The sequence below is a fragment of the Podarcis tiliguerta genome (genome assembly GCF_965153285.1).
Source record: "Podarcis tiliguerta genome assembly, chromosome: 2".
In the NCBI taxonomy this organism is placed as follows: Eukaryota; Metazoa; Chordata; class Lepidosauria; order Squamata; family Lacertidae; genus Podarcis; species Podarcis tiliguerta.
The window spans coordinates 103,733,521-103,756,123 of record NC_139535.1 but is presented as its reverse complement, the minus strand read 5'-3'; the positions used below and the strand labels follow the sequence as shown (position 1 = coordinate 103,756,123).

Here is a 22,603-nt window from a genome sequence, read left to right as displayed (position 1 = left end):
GCTTCTGTTAGCATGCCAGGTTAGTTTAATCTGAGCCTTAAATACAATCCGCCCCCTCTCTGGATTTTGCAGAACAAACCACAGATTCATGCAGAAATGGGATGAAGCACACTTAGAAATGACGGTACCCAAAAGTGATCTGGACTAGAAATAGACTGACCATTCCCTCTTTTGGGCCTGCCATTATAATCTTAGGAATATAGTTACTTTATTACGGTTGGAGACCAGCTTATAAAACACACTTGGGGGTACCATCCCAGAAGGAAAACAAACATTTAAAACAATGTACAACAATAAATTTAAAATTTATCAGTGTATAGACACTTAAAACTTTAAGATAAGCTACCGCAGAGAGATGACCCAGAGCGACCCATGGAACCGAGTTTGGGGATTTTCTTAACGAACTAGTTTGGGTTGGGGGATGGTCTGCGCCTACAGATCTGTACACAGAATCTGGTGACCATCTGGGTATACAGTGGTACCTCAGGTTACATACGCTTCAGGTTACATACTCCACCAGCCCAGAAATAGTGCTTCAGGTTAAGAACTTTGCTTCAGGATGAGAACAGAAATTGTGCTCCGGCGGCACGGCAGCAGCAGGAGGCCCCATTAGTTAAAGTGGTGCTTCAGGTTAAGAACAGACCTCCAGAACGAATTAAGTACTTAACCCGAGTTACCACTGTAATCTCAGGTTCTTAGTCTCTTTGGATTTAGGTTCTTTGGACTTGAGAGGATGCTATAGGGCATGTAACTATCTATGCTGACCCAATGCCCATTACTGGTTGTTTCAAGAAATTCATGATTTAATGCTGCCATATTCGTTGTTTCTCCATCATCTGCTACAAATGGCAGTCAATGAGCAGGAGTCAGGGCAGGGAATAAGAGGATGTCATAACACCCGTCCCCACAAATACATTTTTAGGCCTTTGTTGTTTAGTTGTTTAGTCGTGTTCGACTCTTTGTGACCCCATGGACCAGAGCTCGCCAGGCACTCCTGTCTTCTACTGCCTCCTGCAGTTTGGTCAAATTCGTGTTAGTAGCTTCGAGAACACTGTCCAACCATCTTGTCCTCTGTCGTCCCCTTCTCCTTGTGCCCTCCATCTTTCCCAACATCAGGGTCTTTTCAAGGGAGTCTTCTCTTCTCATGAGGTGGCCAAAGTATTGGAGCCTCAGCTTCAGGATCTGTCCTTCCAGTGAGCACTCAGGGCTGATTTCCTTCAGAATGGATAGGTTTGATCTTCATGCAGTCCATGGGACTCTCAAGAGTTTCCTCCAGCACCATAATTCAAAAGCATCAATTTGGGCCTTAATGATATGATTAGCATGAATATTTCCTAGCAATTACCTATCTTTTCTGTTGGAATAGTTTTATCAGAACCTAGTACATTGACTTACAGGCAGGAATCCTGATGCTTTAATTTAATTTTTTGTGTATTAATTAAGGGTGTCAGGTTGGTTCATGGTAGATTAATTTATGTATTTATTTTTACAAAGACAGATTTTTTTGTGGGGGGGCTTTCTCCTTATTTACCGTTTCCATGCTACTTTTTGCTCAAAGTTTCCAGTAGATCCATGCCTGAACAAGACATTGACTGTAATTACTTTAGTCAGATCACAGCACTCATAATTTATTTTGCACTCTCTAGCACTTAATGCTATTAAAGCACCCGCAGCCAGGGGTTGGGTTGTGGCCTCATTATTTTCCAAAATAATGTTGATTAGCCTTGTCTTAGATAGTCAAGGGATAGCCAAATTGGGGCCATCCAGATGTTGTCAGACTACAACTCCCATCATCCCAAACTGTTGGGTATACTGGCTAGGGCTGATGGGAATTGTACTCTCTAGATGCTGTTGCACTACTGCAAGTATCTTTTCGCGTGGTACCCATAAATTATTTGTTTGTTTGGCGTGATATAGGGCTGCCATATTTCAAAAAGTGAAAATTCGGACACAAAAGTTGTTGCGCTTTTTTGGGGGAAAGTTGAGCTTTCCCTTTCCCCCTTTTTTGGGGGGGAGGGGGCAAAGTTATAGAGCTTTCGTTGACCCCCCCAAAATATCGTGGATTTAAGTCCTTTAATTTTGATGGGTCTGCTCTGAGTAGAATAGGCATCCCCAAACTCGGCTCTTCAGGTGTTTTGGAACTACAACTCCCATCATCCCTAGCTAACAGGACCAGTGGTCAGGGATGATGGGAACTGTAGTCCCAAAACATCTGGAGGGCCGAATTTGGGGATGCCTGGAGTAGAATTTACACCAGTGGCATAGCGTGGGTTGCCAGCACCCGCGGCTACTCGGAGGTGGGATGAGAGGCAGGAAAATAGATGCCTGCAAATTCAACTGCCTAATGGCATCACCCAGGGGGATCACAGCTGCAGAGATGAGAAAAGAATAGGATTATTTTTGTTCTCTAAAGAGGTCACTTCCTGGTTCGCATGGAGAAGCTGTTTTCATCGGAGCCCATCAATGGAAGTGCATAGCTGGCTTGAGGCAGCACTGGGTGTTGAAATTCTGCACCCCCTAACAATTTTGCACTCAGGGTGACCACCCCTGTAGTCCCCACCCCCCGTGCCATGCCTGTGATTTACACTGGATATCATGCAGTATGTGTTTTTAATCACCTTGCTGCCCAAGAATTGGAGTCGCTGGTGGTCTGCAAGGCAAATGCACTGGAATAGCGATCATTTTCTTATGGGTGGTGTTCATTCTCTCTCTCTCTCTCTCTCTCACACACACACACACACACACACCACACCACTTGCAGTAGTGCGCATGTGTGAACTGGCTATCGCAGATATACCACTGCAGCCTGCTCCTCATATGTGAAATCCTTTTCGGTGAACTCAGCCATAAATGAACAAAATGGTTTGGGGTCAAATCCTGCAATTCTTTCACACCAAAGAACTGAATCAGGCCAAACACCCATCTAGTCCAGCACTCTTGTTCTCACAGTGACCAAACCATGTGTAGCCTGCAAGCGGAACCTTCTTACAACAGCCCAACATAGTTTTAAAACTGCCCGTAGTTTATAAATGCTTTCTAATAAATGTTAAATAATAAGGTTGCAACAAGGAGAGCAAAGGTTGCTACGCCACACTATATTTTATATTGTACATAAAAATATTTTTTGAACTTCCCTGCCTTGTGAACTCTATCGCAAGCTTTAAATAGCACGCATTTATTATCAAGTCACAAATTCTCTTTTCGGAGTTTTACATATAAATAGAAGGCTTCCTTTGGTGGGGGGGGGGGATGAGCAATGTGTTGCTGCAACACATTTCTGCAGAAAGTGAAAGTTCAAATTCACTGGGATCCAATGTAAAGATGAGTGAAAAAATATGGCCACAAATAATAAGAAAAACCCAGTGGGCTCGTTTTATAATTAGACCCATTAAGGGGGGGGGGCTACCATTAGACAGAGTCAGGCAGTTGACTCAGACAGCCAATGTTGAGGGTCATGAAAAGACAGCAAATTGTTTAATTTACTATTATTGTATTTTTACTCCCAGGCTCTGGTGCTAAAATAACTTGACCAGCCCCTTGGGTACTGTGCACATTGACTGAGGGCGTGGGTACTATTTGCCGTTCCACTTCAGGCACCAAAATGTATTGGGCCAGCCCTGAAACCCTTTTATTATTGGTTCCTTGAAAAATGTCTTTGTGAGGATACAGGAAGATTCCAAGCAGAACATGTTAAAAGTAGGCTGAGGCCAGGGAAGCTGGCGAAGTGTTGGGAATCTCACCTGACAGACTTAACCAACACTTTGAGAAGTAGCTACGAAGCTTGAAACTGGAGACGTTGCCAGGCAGAAGAAATCATTCTGGGTTTTTCTCTCTTTTTTAAGGAGTTGGCTGACCTGCTTCAGTCACAGTCGCACATGCCCATTTTCTGTATACAAGGGGCAGGTGCTTTATGTTCCAGCTTTTAAACACCTGGTGAAAGCTGTCAGACCTATGCAGTCAGTTAAGAGTACATCATTCTACAAGGGTTCTTGGTGTATGTTTTTAACTGTTGTGAGCTTTTTATTATTTTTTATGTTTCATGTTTTTATTCTGTAAGCTGCTTTGATAGTTTTATGATAGAGTGGTGTGTATTTATATCACTGTATAGTCACAACACATTGGGTGCAATCGTAGGAGGAAATGCCAAAATCATTTCGTCCTGGATGTTCACCCACTTTCTGTTCCCGCCTCTTAAATAATATTATTGTTATTGCCAAGCATATAAAGCTGAATGCACACGTTAAATGCTCATAAGGTGCAGGTTTAAAGGTAAAGATAAAGGTAAAGGGACCCCTGACCATTAGGTCCAGTCATGGCCGACTCTGGGGTTGCGGCGCTCATCTCGCTTTATTGGCCGAGGGAGCCAGCGTACAGCTTCCGGGTCATGTGGCCAGCATGACTAAGCTGCTTCTGGCGAACCAGAGCAGTGCACGGAAACGTCGTTCACCTTCTAGACGGAGCGGTACCTATTTATCTACTTGCACTTTGACGTGCTTTCGAACTGCAGGGACCGAGTAACAGGAGCTCACCCCGTCATGGGGATTCGAACCGCTGTCCTTCTGATTGGCAAGTCCCAGGCTCTGTGGTTTAACCCACAGCGCCACCCGCGTCCCCATAGGTGCAGGTTTACTGTACAGCAAATCATCGTGGGCCCAATGACATTCTATCAGTCTCAGGGTGGAATATGTTAGAATTCCTGCTCCATGATTGCAGTCATGGGATTTTTGTCTATCACATGACGGTGTATGTTTTGACTCCACAAAGTGGGAAGTGACAGAGACAGGATGTTTGTGTTACTGTGTTCCGTGAAGTGGGACTATTGTCCTTTGTTTTTTCCCTCTTTGCTGTCTGATGCTAGAGAGAGAGGGAGCCATGTTGCAGTGCTCTGTGTGTGTTTATATGTAAATAAAGTAGATTAGCCAAAATGCTGAGTTGCTGAGGTCTGTTACGCAAGCTGCGAAAACTCTGCGGATCCCTAAGTGTGCTGATGTCCGTTGGCATCGGTCGCTGTGATGTTCGGGCTGAAGAAAGCTTATGAAGCTCCTGAACGATTGACCAGGAGGGAGGCAACATTCAAGTCAGGCATGTGTCTCTTCCAGGGTCCTACTCGAGTGTAGACTGAACTCCTGACAGAATGTACAGGAGGGGATAAAAACCCACAGCTGCCCAGCAACCTGTAGGCAACCTGTTTTTAAACACTTGAAGAAAATAAATATATTTTAGGGGAACAGAGGCAATCCTGCAACCCATGGACCACCTTATAAAGGGGACCAGCAGGACTGGGAACTCTGAAGTGGGCCCATGGTTAGGGTTGGGAGGTACAGTGGTACCTCAGCTTAAGTACTTAATTCGTTCCGGAGGTCCGTACTTAACCTGAAACTGTTCTTAACCTGAAGACCACTTTAGCTAATGGGGCCTCCTGCTGCTTCCGCGCCGCCGGAGCACGATTTCTGTTCTCATCCTGAAGCAAAGTTCTTAACCTGAAGCACTATTTCTGGGTTAGCAGAGTCTGTAACCTGAAGCATATGTAACCCGAGGTATCGCTGTACCTGATTTTTAACATTGCAATATATCACCCGTAAACATCACAATATACAAACATATCACAATGTCTGAAATAAGAAAGGAACTTTGTAGAAGCAAACAGTGGGGGCTGGCGATAATCTGGTTTTCAACTGTGTGATATAAAGGTAAAAGGTAAAGGACCCCTGGACGGTTTATTCCAATAAAAGGTGACTATGGGGTGTGGCACTCATCTTGCTTTCAGGCCGAGGGAGCCGGCGTTTGTCCGCAGACAGCTTTCCTGGTCATGTGGCCAGCATGACTATACCGCTTCTGGCGCCATGGAACACTGTGACGGAAACCAGAGCACACGGAAACAGCATTTACCTTCCTGCCACAGTAGTAGTACTAGCACTGGCGTGCTTTTGAAATGCTAGGTTGGCAGGAGCTGGGACAGAACAACTGGAGCTCACCCCATTGTGGGGATTCGAACTGCCGACCTTCTGATCAGCAAGCCCAAGAGGCGCATATCACCGGCCAGACATTACGGTATTGTTATGTACTGAGTTGAATAGGATCCAAACTGCAGCAGTCTGATTGGTCCTAGAACAATAGGATTCAGAATGCAGCAGTCTGATTGGTCCTAGAACAATGCAGCAGTATGATTGGTTGGCAGGAACCACCCAATCATGCTCCAGATATAAGTGAATCCACAACCTGATTGTCTTACAGTAGAATTCCAGAAGTAGCCAATCATGTGCAGCCCATTGTGTAAATAATGTATATAAAGCAGATACTTTGAGGGGACATTCATTCATTCCTCCTCACCACTATGAGCTGAATAAAGAGCATGAAATCACTTTGCGACTCTGAGTATATTTCAGGTATGCTGATATATCACAATTTTTAAAAAAGGATGCAGCATTGGTTGGTTTCCCGGTTTCCCCCACATTGTGAATTTTGCATTGAATTGTCATATTTCAAGAGGTAAAAATCCAGACACATCGTCTGATAGCCCCTTCACTGCCACCGAGCCTGAACTGCCCATGCCAGAGCCCCCCGTGCACAATAATATTTTATTTTAAACCAAAATCCAGGACATTTGCTTTAAAATGTAAAATTCCCCCGGATGGGCATGTAGGACCCAAAAAGAAGACATGTCTGGGAATTCCCAGTTGAATGGCAACCCTAATTTTGCATAGTGCACATGCACACACACACACACACCCTCCATGATTTGTGATACATTGCCAGGTCAAAAATTATGAAACCAATACAGTGGTACCTCGGGTTAAGAAGTTAATTTGTTCTGGAGGTCCGTTCTTAAACTGAAGCACCACTTTAGCTAATGGGACCTCCCGCTGCTGCCGCACCGCTGTTGTGCGCGATTTCTGTTCTCATCCTGAAGCAAAGTTCTTAACCCGAGGTACTATTTCTGGGTTAGCGGAGTCTGTAACCTGAAGTGTCTGTAACCCGAGGTACCACTGTATCATTATATGGACTTCGGATGATATGTTGATATATCACCCAGCCTGCACTGAGTCAGGTGAGTCTGCTTTGGAATTCAAAGTTGGAAGATTCTTCCTCTTTCATAATTGCAACATAACTCTCCTGTGAATTGCAGCATACTTCTCTGTCAAGGATGCTGTGTGCATAACCTTTTCTTTATAAGACAGCGAACTAACAGTAGCTTCAGAGCCAAAACGTTATCCCCCAAAGCAAGTGTTATTTTTAGGAAGGACATCGAGTGGCATTTAAGAAAACCAAACCCTGCTCCCCAATTGTTGTTACTGCCAAGACCACAAAAGCAAGGCCAACTTGTTTGAAAAGGTAGGCAGTCGAAAGATAATATCGAACAGACTGTTGATGCCATCAACTTCTCTCAATCAGGGAAAGCTCCAGGGTTGTTATATGTTGGGGGTGCCAAGTCGATTGTCGGCTAAGTTAAATGAGCCTTTGAGAGAGAGGTCTGGAAAAAAATTGGCACAGAGAAAAAAATATTATGGTTAAAATGTGTTTATAAAAGAACATCTGCTAAAGTTTTTGGTTATTAGTCAGTTATCAGAGCCAATATCTCTTCACTGGGAAGGTGGTTCCCAGTGATTGCCTACGCTTAGCACGACTGTTTATGTATTGAGATTCTTGATTATTGCAGTACAACTATAAGCTAAAAGAAAGTTAAGGGGCTATGGAATATTGCAAGCAATAAATAAATAAATATGCTGTTGATTCTCGTTAAGGAACCTTGTTCCTTTCATTTAACAGTTAATAAATATCTTGAAAGGGTTTTGGAAAACATTTAATGCTGCAGGGGCAGGGAGAGAAACTTACCAACAGTGTATTTTTGTGGTGGGGCTCTAGTCTACTACCCTTAGTATCACAAGATTGTCATGAGAGCGCTTGGACTAAAATTGTCAACTGAAAGCTCTACTTTTCTGGTTTATCACCACAACAGTTATTAACACCGGGCTTCAGTAAAGCAAATCATTTAATTAGACAGTGCCTATATGATATCAAAAGGATGCGGGTGGCACTGTGGGTTAAACCACAGAGCCTAGGGCTTTCTGATCAGAAGGTCGGCGGTTCGAATCCCCGCGATGGGGTGAGCTCCCGTTGCTCGTCTTCAAAGCCCATGACACCTTTGGTAAAGGCTGTTCCCCAATTGGAGTGCTCGCAGGCCAGTGTTTCCCAATTGTCGGTGTTTATCCTACATTTTTTAAGATTTGCCCTGAGAGAGTCTTTAAACCTCTTTTGTTGACCACTGGCATTACGCTTTAAGTACAGAATAGAGTAGTTGCTTTGGAAGACGACAATCAGGCATCCGCACATCATGACCAGTTTAATGATGTTGGACAAGTCACCTAAAGTGTGAAAGAATGAAAACCAGGCACCTCACAGAAACCAAACTGAACGCAGCCTCAGTTTCTCATTGTCGCTTCATGCCTTGAAAATGATATTGTGTCTCACCCTCACCCTCCCCCCCAAAAAAGAAAGAAAAGGAGGGGAAAACTTCTTGGCAACAAAGGAAACTGGCTGCGCCTGTTGAGAACTGTTCATCTCACTAAAGAGCTGCTCCCTCACTTCTGAGACGAGTAAGGCTGCTATAAAACCTCACTTAGCATGGAAGCCAAGCTTCTCCACACGTCTGTTAAAAGAAAACATTAAGCAGCGGCTGCCTGGGCTTGGGAATCATGAAGCATTAGCATAGGAATGCCAGAGCCAAGGCCCTCTGTAAGCCGTCAAGAGAGCCTTGCTCTCAAACCTCGCATTGGGATATAAAATTATTAGCGCTCGTTTCTCCTCACACCCACTGCCCACACACGGCTAGAAATCACCTAGCGCTGCGTGACTGGAGTTTATTTATTTACTTTAATAAACAAGCAGCGGAGTCTGTAGAATGAGGCTATGGAAAAACATGCTAAATCGCTGCTTCGAGGGGACCTGTCAGTCAGCGTTTTCACGATACAGATATGTCTGTCCTCTGTTTATTATTCAAGACAAAGACATTAAAAATAAATATCTGTCTCCAGGTGGAACGCTTTCTTTTTTTTAAACTTTCTTTTTTTTTGAAAACCAAGACATGACTCTTTGTAACTTATCAAGTGGAAGACAGCCTCATTTATGGGAACTATCCTGGGGAGACATTCAAAGTCCTTGATAACCAAACATTTGGATAAAGGAGAGTATTGTTTGCATAGTCTTAAGGTGTGTCCATAATGTACATTTAAAGCACTATGATACCGCATTAAACAGTTATGGCTTCCAGCAAAGAATTCTGGGAGCTGTAGTTGTTAGGAAGCCTCCTATTCCCCTCACAGAGCATCCCTGTTTAGGGAAGTTTTTAATGTTTGATCTTTTATCGCTTTATTATTACTATTATTCTTCTGTCGAGAGCCACCCGGAGTGGCTGGGGAAACTCAGCCAGATGGGGGGGTATAAATAATAAATTATTATTATTATTTAAATCATTATTATAATTTCCAGAGTGTTTCAACAATCCCTGTTCAGCTCTAGAGCATTTATGGCAGAATAAATCTCAGTCGGTATTTTACTACAAGATTGAAGGCAATGCTCCAGATACAAAATGCAGTTGTTTATCTCTCTCTCTGGCATCAAAGTGAGAAATAATTGCACTGGGGAAATTGTTCTTTTAAAGAGAGGTGTGTGTGTGTGTGTGTGTGTGTGTGTGTGAGAGAGAGAGAGAGAGAGAGAGAGAGAGAGAGAGAATAGTGTGGTTATGGTGGAAGTTCAGGGACCCCACAGATGGCAGTGCAGAGTGTGGCAGATGATAGAAACCCCACTGCCAACTTGAGCATGTTGGTGTCCACCAAGGGCCATCTCTGGTTGCTTCAGGATCTTTTCACCTTTGAAGGTGACTTCTAAACTGCAATTAATCCAGAATGCGGCAGCTAGACTGGTGACTGGGAGTGGCCACCAAGACCCTATAACACCAGTCCTGAAAGATCTTCATTGTCTCCCAATACTTTTCCAGTCACAATTCAAAGTGTTGGTGCTGACCTTTAAAGCCCTAAATGGCCTCGGTCCTGTATACCTGAAGGAGCGTCTCCATCCCCATCGTTCAGCCCGGGCACTGAGGTCCAGCTCCGAGGGCCTTATGGCGGTTCCCTCCCTGCGAGAAGTGAGGTTACAGGGAACCAGGCAGAGGGCCTTCTCGGTAGTGGCGCCTGCCCTGTGGAACGCCCTCCCAGCAGATGTCAAGGCAATAAACAATTATTTTACTTTTAAAAGACACCTGAAGGCGGCCCTCTTTAGGGAAGTTTTAAATGTCTGACACTGTATTGTTTTTGATATTTGGTTGGAAGCTGCCCAGAGTAGCTGGGGAGACCCAGTCAGATGGGCGGGGTATAAATAATAAATTATTATTATTATTATTATTATACAGTATTATTATTTCATAGTCAGTGGGAAGCTGGCCAGCTGGCCAGCCACATACATGGTTAGAGGTGCTCGTTTTATCAATTTTAATTTTAAAACATGTTCGTTTCTACAGCACACTGGTGCTCATTCCCAAGTAAATGTGCTTAGGAGCATCATGCCAACCGAAGCAAATCCCTTTTCATAGAATCATAGAATCATAGAGTTGGAAGAGACCACAAGGGCCATCAAGTCCAACCCTCTGCCAAGCAGGAAACACCATCAGAGCACTCCTGACATATGGTTGTCAAGCCTCTGCTTAAAGACCTCCAAAGAAGGAGACTCCACCACACTCCTTGGCAGCAAATTCCACTGTCAAACAGCTCTTACTGTCAGGAAGTTCTTCCTAATGTTTAGGTGGAATCTTCTTTCTTGTAGTTTGGATCCATTGCTCCATGTCCGCTTCTCTGGAGCAGCAGAAAACAACCTTTCTCCCTCCTCTATGTGACATCCTTTTATATATTTGAACATGGCTATCATCACCCCTTAACCTCAAAACTCCCTTAACTATTTCATTCCAATAGTCACAATGGTGCTGTGAATTGAGTGAGTTTTTCAAAAGGAGAAACTGCACATGCTCCGAATATGTATTTAAAAAAAAACAAAACAGGGAAGGCAATCTGCCTTTGCTTTAAAAAAAAAAAAAAAAAGATTAGCAGAAGGGTGGGGAACTTGTGCCCCTCAAGATTCTGTTGGAGTGCGATTGGTTCGGCCACACCAGATGCAGAACTACTGGGCTGCCATAGCACTATGTCATTGAATGGAAGGTGAGAGGCAGGGATGCGCTGGATTTTGCCATTGCACAGGTTGTCTCTGAAATTTGAGACGTCAAGGTCCACCACTGATCAGGGTTAATGGGAGTGGAGCCCATCAACATCAGAGTGGTCATGGGTTGCCCTTTCTCACACCAGCACATCAGTAATGTAGAAGAAGTTGTAAAACAGAACTGGCCAGGATGAGAGGGCAGAGGGAGAAGCAAAACGTTAGCTGAAGTTCAAACAATACTTATGACCCGCTTGGGAAGGAGCCCATAAGACCACGACGTTCAGGGTCTAAAATTAACTAGCTGTACCACTGGAGAGAACGAGAGAGGTTAAAAGATAGAACAACCTGGGTGGAAAATGTTTAATCACCCTAACGGCAGCCAGGCAAACTTCAGAATGTTGACCATGTTCTTACAATAATATTATATAGTATAAGATGTGACAAGAATAGGCCATATATTCGGGCTGTGCATCAAACTCCTAAAATGGGATGCCAGCAGAATAAAAAGAGGTCTTCAGGAGCTAAACAAATTGATGGTTTCTCTCCTGGCACCGTCCCCCCTCAAAAAAACCACTCTCTGTCTGGGGTATTTATTTATAAAAGTATTTATATACTTCTAAATCACAAACCACTTAGCCTGAAATGGGGCATGTTCCCATGTGAGGCACATTCTATATACATGATGAAACTTGAAATGGGGGCACGTATGCTCTTTGGATATAGGGACGCGGATGGCGCTGTCGTCTAAACCACTGAGCCTAGGGCTTGCTGATCAGAAGGTCAGCGGTTTGAATCCCCGTGACGGGGTGAGCTCCCGTTGTTCGGTTCCAGCTCCTGCCAACCTAGCAGTTCGAAAGCATGTCAAAGTGCAAGTAGATAAATAGCTACCGCTCCAGCGGCATAGTAAACGGCCTTTCCGTGCGCTGCTCTGGTTCACCAGAAGCGGCTTAGTCATGCTGGCCACATGACCCAGAATCTGTCTGAGGACAAACACCGGCTCCTTCGGCCAGTAAAACGAGATGAGTGCCGCAACCCCAGAGTCGTCCGCTACTGGACTTAATGGTCAGGGGTTCCTTTACCTTTACCTATGTTCTTTGGAAATGGTACAGTCCCAGAAAAGACTGTACCATATATCCTTATCAGCATTTGAACCAGTTCTAAGTGGATAAGGAAAATGACATTGCGTTCCTTACCACAGTCTGTTCCTAGGGTGTGTCCTCATTGCAATTTCTTTCTTCTCCTCCATATGGCTACGTCAAGACACCCACCTCAGTTCTGCCATCTTTGTTCCCTCCAATTGTTGTTGGACTACAGTTTCCTGATCACTCATCATGTTGGCTGGGGCTGTTGGGAGTCTAGAAAGCCACAGGCTCCCAATCCTTGCCTTGAAGATAGTTTCTTTCTTCCAGTCTTTTGGCTTCTGAAAAGAGCTCTTACACTAAAAACCCTGTCTCCCAGCAGTTCTTTCAAGGGGATGGCTACCTGTTTCCCTCAGGAAACTTGACATCTCTTCCTCCTCCTCAGGCCTTTTGGCATATCTGTGGGTCCCTTCTTACACGGGAACGTTTCCGTGATGGTTTTTTTGTGTGGTTTTGTAGGCTAATGAGAAATGGGTTTGCTTGGTGAGCCAATTGTGCCACACTCTTCTTCACAGAAGGTCAGAACAAAGTGACATTTTGCCAACTTTTCCGCAGCAACAGGATTTTGTAAACAAACAGCGGCAACTCACAGGCTTCTAGCGAAGCAGGAATCAAATATTTAGGGAATCCTCCAAGATGGGGAATGTGGACAGTTCCTAACCAACACTGCTGACATCCCTTTCAGTAGCATGACCAAAGCCTGCATTTTTGTTTCAAAATTTATAATTATTATAATTAGGTCTATGGACCCCAGACACTTGTCTCTTTCCCCTTTCTGTGTCCCCTTCTGACACTGCTGTTGGTGCCTGCAGTACTTGAGAGCCAGCTTCTACAAATGAGGCGGCCATTCTTAAGCTATGCAGACAAAGGGAGTGGTTCCCCTAGCAACAGGAACCATGTGGAGGTTCTCAGAAAGCTCTCGTTCTCCCGTTTTCTTTCGACTTAGTGCCTTTTGCACGGCATCTCTTGAACAGAGGAACTCGAAAACTGGGCATGAAACTGCAGCCAGCCTTTTTGAAAAACAACTTACTCTACCCAACAAACGGCACCAGCTTGAGGAGGCAGATGTTCTGCAGTCAAAGTGAGAGGAGGGGCGAAAAAACCCCTATGATGCTAGCTGGTAAGTAAACTAAGGAGTGCAACTCAGGTTGTTTAGAGAGAGGGAAAAGTTTGTGCCGCTATGTTACTGGATTCTGCACTCATTTTTTCTTTCTTTTTTGATAGCAGGGGGTTGGCACTGAGTGCTGTAATCATGAATGGTGGTGGTGGTGGTTTATCTCCATCACAGAGTTTGTTGTGCAGAAGCACTGAAGTGGTGATTGCAGGACTGAGCATCTGGGCTCACACTATGTTGTCTCTAGCAAGTCAAAATCTTCTTTTGAATGCAGCTTCAGTTCTGCCGCCCGTCAGCTTGGAACTGTATGTCACAAGGGTGTTGTTAATTACTGTATACTTCAAGGACTGCTACTGATTGTAGCATCGACATTCGTTCAAGCTGCAGTCCTGTGCATGCTTACCTGCTGGGAGTAATCTTCATGGGACACAGTGGGGCACTCTTGAGTTAATCCCACATAGAGTTGTACCATCAGTGTAGCTTTTGAGATCAAGACCACTTGTGGCATGCAAAAACTGAAATTTTTGCATGTAGTTCAAAACGATTCAAAGCAACAAGGCAGGTTTAATTTCCAATTTTTTTTAATTTTAAAAAAGTGTGTTTGTGTGTTTTACTCCTGGTGCTTATTGTTTTGAAAGATAGGATCAAGGTCATATTCAGCCTCTATTCCACAAAAATGAACTTGTGGAAATCCAGTGAGCAATATTATGTGAATTATGCATCCCTTATATAAAAATGAACTTGTGGAAATCCATCGAGCAATCCAGTGGCAAGGAGGGATTTTCAAGTCACGTTCCTATTATATTTTTGTTAGGATTTACCATGTGAATTTGGCTTCAGTTTCTTCTGCACCAGGCTATTAGAAGTGCGCTGGTGTTAACGTGCTCTTGCTGCAGCTCACTGTTATCAGATTTCTTGCCGTGCGAGAGTCCAAGGTAATGCAGCAAACATCTGGCTCCTTAAAAAAAATGTACAGTGCCAAATTGATTCATAATGAAAATCCATGGGGTATATGGAAGGCTGCAGAAGGAAGTAAAGATGTTTTCTAGGCTGTTTATTAGTGGAGAACCAGGCTTGGGCAAATAGCTTGGGATTCATGATAAGGACAACTTTGTAGATCAGGTCACCTGTCCTGTGTGCAAAATGCTAAACTATTTGGCATCAGGAATGCAAGCCAAAGAAAAATGGATTTGGAGCAAGTTGCTGTTTTGATTACTCCTGCCCTGAAGGGAGATGAGAGGCAGGAATATGGAACACTGCTGAGTTTGGAAAATGGGAAGGACCTGTTTTGAGGGATATATATTTAATGTCCATTCAATATGATCCAGTTTTGAACCCCAGTTTTTGTTCCTTCCCACCTTTCTGTGATTCCTCTCTTCCTCCCTTTCAAACCAAAACAGCCATTTTTAAAGTTGTGAACCCCTTTCCCCAACCAATTCCAGGACCCTTAGGAAACTACAGTTCCCAAGATTCTTTGGGGGGAAGTCATGTGATTTAAATGTATGATATGCATGCAGCCCATATCTCAACTTGCCTCATTATAGCACTAGTCCTGCAATATTCAGTTCCAGCTGCAAGCCCTTATTCGGGTAACGCCCCCCCCCCCCCGTCTCTCCAACATCTTATTTACTCTTGGCTTTTCTGTTAACAAGACCAGGCATTTAGTTTTAGAAGTTGTGTCAAATAATTTCCCTCACCATGGGCACAATGAGATTTCCAGTTAGCTACTTGTTAGCCAGGGGCATGGGTGGCACTGTGGGTTAAGCCACTGAGCCTAGGGCTTGCTGATCGGCAGGTCGGTGGTTCAAATCCCCACGACGGGGTGAGCTCCTGTTGCTCGGTCCCAGCTCCTGCCAACCTAGCAGTTTGAAAGCACACCAGTGCAAGTAGATAAATAGGTACCGCTCTGGCGGGAAGGTAAACAGCGTTTCCGTGCGCTGCTCTGGTTCGCCAGAAGCAGCTTAGTCATGCTGGCCACGTGACCCGGAAGATGAGCGCCGCAACTCCAGAGTTGGTCATGACTGGATCTAATGGTCAGGGGTCCCTTTACCTTTACTTGTCAGCCAGTGATCCTTTAACCACATTGTTGAATGGGTATGAATAATCTGAGAGTGGGGGCATATATTGCCAAAGAAATCTGCAGTAGCTCTGGGGAAAGGGCTCACTTGTCTCCCAGTTCCCCAAACAGCAATAGCAGCAGTTGTGAGGTCTTTCTCCTTTCCCTCTAGAGTGCGCCTTTGGGGTTCTGTGCCTGTGGGAGTGTGTAGGGAATTGACATTGATAATGCCCACATTCTGTGGAGTCGGAACTTTGGTTAGCAAGCCGAACTTCTCACAAAGTAAGTTTCCTGGGGCACCAATTAGGAAATGAATTGCAGCGCGAGCTTTCATGGAAAAGAGTCGATTCACCAGACAGATGAAGTGGACAGTGGAAGTCTTGGTTGTTAAAGTGAACGTGGGCTGAAGAAGACAGTTATGCAAGCAACGTTAAACAGTAAAGGAGCATAGCCTGAAAGCAGAGCAATCTCTGCGAATCAGTAAAGCTGAAGGGAACAAGAGACTCAATTGCATGGCACCAACAGGTCCACAGATGTTGATTATTCACATGTACCTAACCAACGAAGCCATCTACTGATCTGCAAGACAGAGCTGTTCCTCCAGACCTTTGGCCGAGGCACAGTCTGACCCCCTCCTTCTGTAATCCTCATAGAACTCTAGCCCAATGGTTGCCATTAATTTGATTCTGAATTGATTTTAGAATCAAATTAATGGCAACCATTGGGCTAGAGTTCTATGAGGATGTATTTCAAATAATTGTCTGTGATTTTATGTAAACTGTGCTATTTTTACTGTTGTTAGCTGTTCTGAGCCCGGCTTTGGCTGGGGAGGGCGGGATATAAATAAATTATTATTATTATTATTATTATTATTATTATTATTATTATTATTATTATCTGGGAAGTGCTCCCTATGATCCTTTGCGGTCTCACATTGCTATGATGGGACTATTCTGGGTGGTGGGGTGGGGTGCCTTTTCCAGTCTTGGAGTGTGTTCCTGTTCTATGTGGGAAGCTGAGCTCCTCAAGTTTAGAAGACTTAAAACCTTGCAGCCATACCTGACTATGTCTACTATAACCGAAGTCTCATTACAGGTCCTACGTGGGTGGCACTGTTGTCTAAACCACTGAGCTTCTTGGGCTTGCTGATCAAAGGGTCGGCGGTTCAAATCCCTGCAACAGGGTGAGCTCCCGTTGCTCTGTCCCAGCTCCTGCCAACCTAGCAGTTCGAAAGCACACCAGTGCAAGTAGATAAATAGGTACTGCTGTGGCAGGAAGGTAAATGGCATATCCATGCGCTCTGGTTTCCATCATGGTGTCCCGTTGCACCAGAAGCAGTTTAGTCATGCTGGCCACATGACCTGGAAAGCTGTCTGTGGACAAACATTGGCTCCCTCAGTCTGAAAGTGAGATGTGGGCCGCAAACCCCATAGTTGCCTTTGACTGGACTTAACCATCCAGGGGTCCTTTACCTTTTTTACCTTTACAGGTCCTGCTGTTGAAAAAGGTAAAGGTAAAGGGACCCCTGACCATTAGGTCCAGTCAAAGGCAACTATGGGGTTGCGGTGCTCATCTCGCTTTATTGGCCGAGGGACCCGGCGTACAGCTTCCGGGCCATGTGGCCAGCATGACTAAGCCACTTCTGGCGAACCAGAGCAGTGCACGGAAAGGCCGTTTACCTTCCCGCCAGAGCGGTACCTATTTATCTACTTGCATTTTGATGTGCTTTCGAAATGCTAGGTTGGCAGGAGCTGGGACCAAGCAACGGGAGCTCACCCTGTCGCTGGGATTCGAACCGCCGACCTTCTGACTGGCAAGTCCTAGGCTCTGTGGTTTAACCACAGTGCCACCCATGTCCCCCTGCTGTTGAAAAAGCAACACCTTAATGAGTCAGAAGTGACCCTGCCTGAGGAGCTGTGGTTAAAGCCAGAGGGGAGTGCCTCCAGCCTTCCAAATGTTATTGGATTCCAACTCCCATCAGCGCCAGCCAGCATGGCCAATGGTCAGGTATGATGTGAGTTGTAGACCATCAACTACTGGAGGGCCACAAGTTATGGCATCCCTAGTTTAAAGAGATGAGTGTTGAAACCTGGAACATGAGGTATGGATCAAGGGTGGAATATGCCAGCTCAGTCCTGTTTTCCAGCATAATAAACAACTGTTGAAGTTGCAGCATCTTGACAAGAGCAGCAGAAGTGACCTTGTCTAGCTTCTACCCAAGCTCGGTTATTAAGAAAACAATAATCTCCTTAATCAACTATGGCTTCTTAAGCGAGGAAAGTTGCATCCAAACTAGCCAATTTCCCTTTGGAAGATACCTTATTTTGTGCTGAGCCAAATTGAAAGCATGTTGAAGGAAGATGACACTTCAGAGTGACTGTGCCAACATTATTGCGCTCGATCTTCCTGAGACAGATATCTGGAGCTCACGGGGCCTTCCTTTTTTAAAGCAGTATGTGAACTGGAAAAAGCATTTTATTTTAGTTGAGGTTTTGAAGTTCTAATCCCACCCCACCCCCCTCCGCAACATCACGAGAAACAAATTGTCATTGACTGACAGAAACAGCTTACAGAAATTTCTGTAGGTGGCTAGAAGCCAAGGAATTGGAGAATTCGGAGTCTAGATGGAAAGATAATGGCTTACAGGTCTGTTTTCTGGCTTTTATCAGTTGCGCATGGCAGGATTGTCATTGCTGAGAGGACTTAAAGATGAAATGATTTCCCATCTCGGCTGAATTTATCTCTCGAGAATAAATACAGTTTCCCCAGAAAGGTTGACACCGCAAAGTATAATTATTAGGATAATGTACACAGCTACAGGAAGACACAGTCACACGTTTCAGGTCTTGCCAAAGGCGATCAGAATGCTGCACCATTCTGCTTTGTAGCTGAAAGTTGAAGTGATCCTGTTAACTCTCTGTATGCTGTAGAGTGCTGTGTTTGCTGAGGAATGAATGAATCCTATCTTGCTGGAAATTCAGTTGCATTCCACCTACATTTACGAGACAGGATGAGATTCAGAGAAGGAGCTGCTCACAGAACTGGGTGAGGAGGATATGAAGAATTGAAAGAGCTGCGTTATCCAGTTGTGTGGTGTAGTGGTTATAGTGTTGGAATAAGATCTCATTTTTCTGCTGATGTTTCCATATCTGTGGAGGGGTCCTTGCAGGTGGTAGTCCAGTGTGCATCACTGGTACACCAATCATTAGTACTTTTGGTTAGTACATTTAATTAGTGATGAACCGACTACCCCAAGCTTTTAAAAAAAGGAAAAAGAGAGGCAGGAAAGTAGCTAATTTTTCTGAGCCCATTTTCCAAATCTGACTATTTGTGCCTCCAGTATTATCAGGAGCATGACAAGATTGGAAGCCTATATCCAAGGGAGTAAGAGATGTCCTTATTTGATTTTCACCTGGGCTAGAGGAAGATTCTGGGCCAGAAATGATGTATCCACTTATTCCAAAATTCAGTCAAATTGTTACAAGCTGGCTGAGCTGATATTATGACCATAATTACAAACTTTGGCGACATTGCTACCTTTAAAAATTTGACTATTATTGCTACGAGTAATTTACTCTGCAACGCTACACAGAGCAATTTTAGCAGTGGGGATTCAGTTTTAGTTGTTGTTTGTATTGTTTTTAAGCAAATGTGCATTTTGAAACCTGTGGAGGAATCACAGTGATGAGAAATACTGCCACCGGTCCAAAGCACACCTTTCGCATCATGGAAATGGAGCTGTTGGGTAGTCGATAAATGCCACGCAACTTGGAACATAGTTATTTGCTTGTCTAGTTGAAATGTGGGCGTACATAACTCTTAAGAAAAGAAGCAAAAGCTCGCCTTCTTTGGAATGGTATACCTGCCTTTATTATCCTTCATTGATCAAAATAAATAAAGGCGTTGAATAAATTTAATTTAAATCCAGGTCAAAACACATTACAGGCATCTCCTCAGATATGTGGGGGTTACGTTCCTGGGTATCACATGTATACATGAAATCACGTATAGTGGGGGGGGGGCACCATCTACAAAGTGTGTAAAGGTAAAGGGACCCCTGACCATTAGGTCCAGTCATGGCCGACTCTGGGGTTGCGGCGCTCATCTCGCTTTATTGGCTGAGGGAGCCGGAGTACAGCTTCTGGGTCAAGTGGCCAGCATGACTAAGCCGCTTCTGGCGAACCAGAGCAGCACACGGAAACGCCGTTTACCTTCCCGCCAGAGCGGTACCTATTTATCTACTTGCACTTTGATGTGCTTTCGAACTGCTAGGTTGGCAGGAGCAGGGACCGGCTTCTGAAAAATGTTCACAAACAGGAACAATTACCCGTACTTCTGGCTTTGTGGCATTTGGGAGTTGATTTGTTCATCAACTAAATCATTCAGGAACCAAGGTACCACTGTACAGTGGAACCTCGGGTTGCGAATGTGATCCATGAGGGAGGCACGTTCGCAACCCGCATCACCGCATCTGCTGTGAGATCTGGTTTCTTCTTGCAACGGGCAACTTCCCTGTCTGTCACACCCTTACCACAGATTTAATGCATATGCCCCCCCCAATCCTGGGAAATGTAGTCTACCCCTCACAGGGCTACAATTCCCAGCACACCTAAACATTCTACAGATCCCAGGAATCACTGGGTGAAGCCATGGGTGGTGTAGATTTTAGTGTCTGAATAGCAACTTCACGCTCTTCTCTGTGTTGATGTTGTGTGAGAGCACAGTCTATTTCCCCCTCCTTCCTGCCTCCCAGCTCTCTGCAGGAGTCCTTAACTGAAGCACTTGTTTCTGCAGTTTAGCCTTGGTTATATAACATGTTCCAAGTGCAACCTGTGAGATAATCTGAATACGAAAAGAACAGAGTCCTTCATGGGTAGGAGCTGTTTGACTGGGAAAATGCAACTCTCATTTGGTCACTCTGGAAATCTTGCGGGTGTCTGAGAAGCGGTTCTAAATTTAGATGCGCGTGTGTAATTTTGAGTTAGTTTAATTTGGCAAAGTGTTGTTTTTAAATGGGTAAATTTATAGCTTGACCCCAAGATTGGCTATGTCATTGCAGAAATATTTAGCATGGACCATACCAATGATTGCACTGGTGAAATGCCAACATAGCTTGGTGCTATGACAACACTGTGAGGATATTAACATGAGTATTGCAGCTGGATACACAAATGCAAGTGTAGTGGTATTCTGTTATAAACAAGGGTAGTGGAATCTGTCAATTCTGGTTTTGTTTCCTTGCAACTTTGCATTTTATTTTATTTTTAAGTCGCCATCAAAATACACCAGCATGTTAGTGTAGATTTATTCTAATATGCACATTTTTGTTAGTGCCTTTGCCCAATATACACATTTTTTGAAATGCAATTTCCCCTGGTGCATTTTGGCACATTACTTTCACTAATATGTGCATTTTCAGACACACGTAGCAGCAAATACATTCCTAAACACATTATCCAATGGGAAAGTTGCATTGCAAAAACTGGAGAAGTGAGAGTTTTGAATGGCTATGTTCTGCTTTCCATATTATTCCAGAAAGTGTGAATTGGGTAGGTTTGTATTAACATGAAAACTGAATCTAATTTCTCCCCCATCCCTAATTGCGTGGGGCTACCTTTGAAGGTGACTTGGAAACTACAACTAATGCAGAATGTGGCGACTAGACTGGTGACTGAGAGTGGCCGCCGAGACCATATAACACCGGTCCTGAAAGACCTACATTGGCTCCCAGTACATTTCTGGGCACAATTCAAAGTGTTGGTGCTGACCTTTAAAGCCCTAAACGGCCTCAGCCCAGTATACCTGAAGGAGCATCTCCACCCCCATCGTTCAGCCCAGACACTGAGGTCCAGCTCCAAGGTCCTTCGGGCAGTTCCCTCCCTGAGAGAAGTGAGGTTACAGGGAACCAGGCAGAGGGCCTTCTCGGTGGTGGCCCTCTCCCTGTGGGACGTCCTCCCATCAGATGTTAAGGAGATGAGTAACTATATAATCTTTACAAGATACCTTCCTGTATAGGGAAACATTGTTGTTGTTGCTATTACAGTCATACCTTGGTTCTTGAACACCTTGGTACTTGTACATTTTGGCTCTTGAAAGCCGAAAACCCGGAAGTAAGTGTTCCAGTTTTTGAACGTTCTTTGGAAGCCTAACATCCAACGTGGCTTCCACGGCTTCCGATTGAGTGCAGGAAGCTCCTGCAGCCAATCGGAAGCCGCGCCTTGATTTTTGAACAGTTTCGGGAGTCAAATGGACTCCCGGAGCAGATTAAGTTCGACAACCAAGGTATGGCTGTGTTTATTATTATATTTATGCCCTGCCCATCTGGCTGGGTTAAAGTGTAATGTTTTATTATGTTTTCATACATGTTGGAAGCCACCCAGAGTGTCTGGGGCAACCCAATCAGATGGGCAAGGTGCAAATAATAAAATTATTAGTAGTAATAGTAGTAGCAGTATCCACACTGTAATAAAAATCTTGCCTTGACCACATAACCTTGCCAGAGAACGCTGTTCCCTAGGTACACACACATGAGCAATCAGGCTCACAGCCAGTCACCTTCTACACACCTCTGATTCCTCTTCTCAGAAAAGACTTCTGAAAATGCAGCGGGGTTAGAGTGAGAGCAAAATAGCTCTGTTTCCAACCTACTCTTCTGTACCATAGACAGTAATGGGAACAGTTTTAAAATAATGCCCTATAATCCATGGGGTATAATTAGAGCCCTTGGAATTAAGAATGGGGGTATATATATCCCATAACTGTCGCGTTGTATTTTCTGTGCTGAATTGTCCTTTGCCAGGGCATACAGTGCAGCCTTGCAGTCTCAGATGTGAAAGAGGAAGATTAATGCATGTGGTTCCCTAACCACCTTTCACATCTTTACAGCTAAACATTGTTTATAGGGATCAACTAGTTCTCTGTCTCTTCTGTTTTATTATGAGGCTGTGTTCGGATCTCCTTTAAAAGAGAGGATGATGGATGATCAACTTTCAACATGAGTGAAAAATGGGCTGTCCCAGGAGAGCAGGTTATAGGGAGAAAAGTTTAAACGATGATAAAACTCAGCCTCCACAAGACAGTAAGATTCTGTCT

The 22,603-nt window shown here is 44.3% G+C and overlaps 1 protein-coding gene across 2 annotated transcripts in view; it reads left to right on the top strand.

Moving 5' to 3' along the window:
* The first annotated feature begins 13,324 nt into the window (after positions 1 to 13,324).
* The window catches only part of ANKFN1 (ankyrin repeat and fibronectin type III domain containing 1), a 222,628-nt gene continuing 213,349 nt past the window's right edge, over positions 13,325 to 22,603 (top strand). For both annotated transcript variants that reach the window (XM_083427353.1, XM_083427352.1), the window contains exon 1: positions 13,325 to 13,461. The gene's annotated coding sequence lies outside the window, so the exon portion shown is untranslated. The remainder of the gene's footprint in view (positions 13,462 to 22,603) is intronic.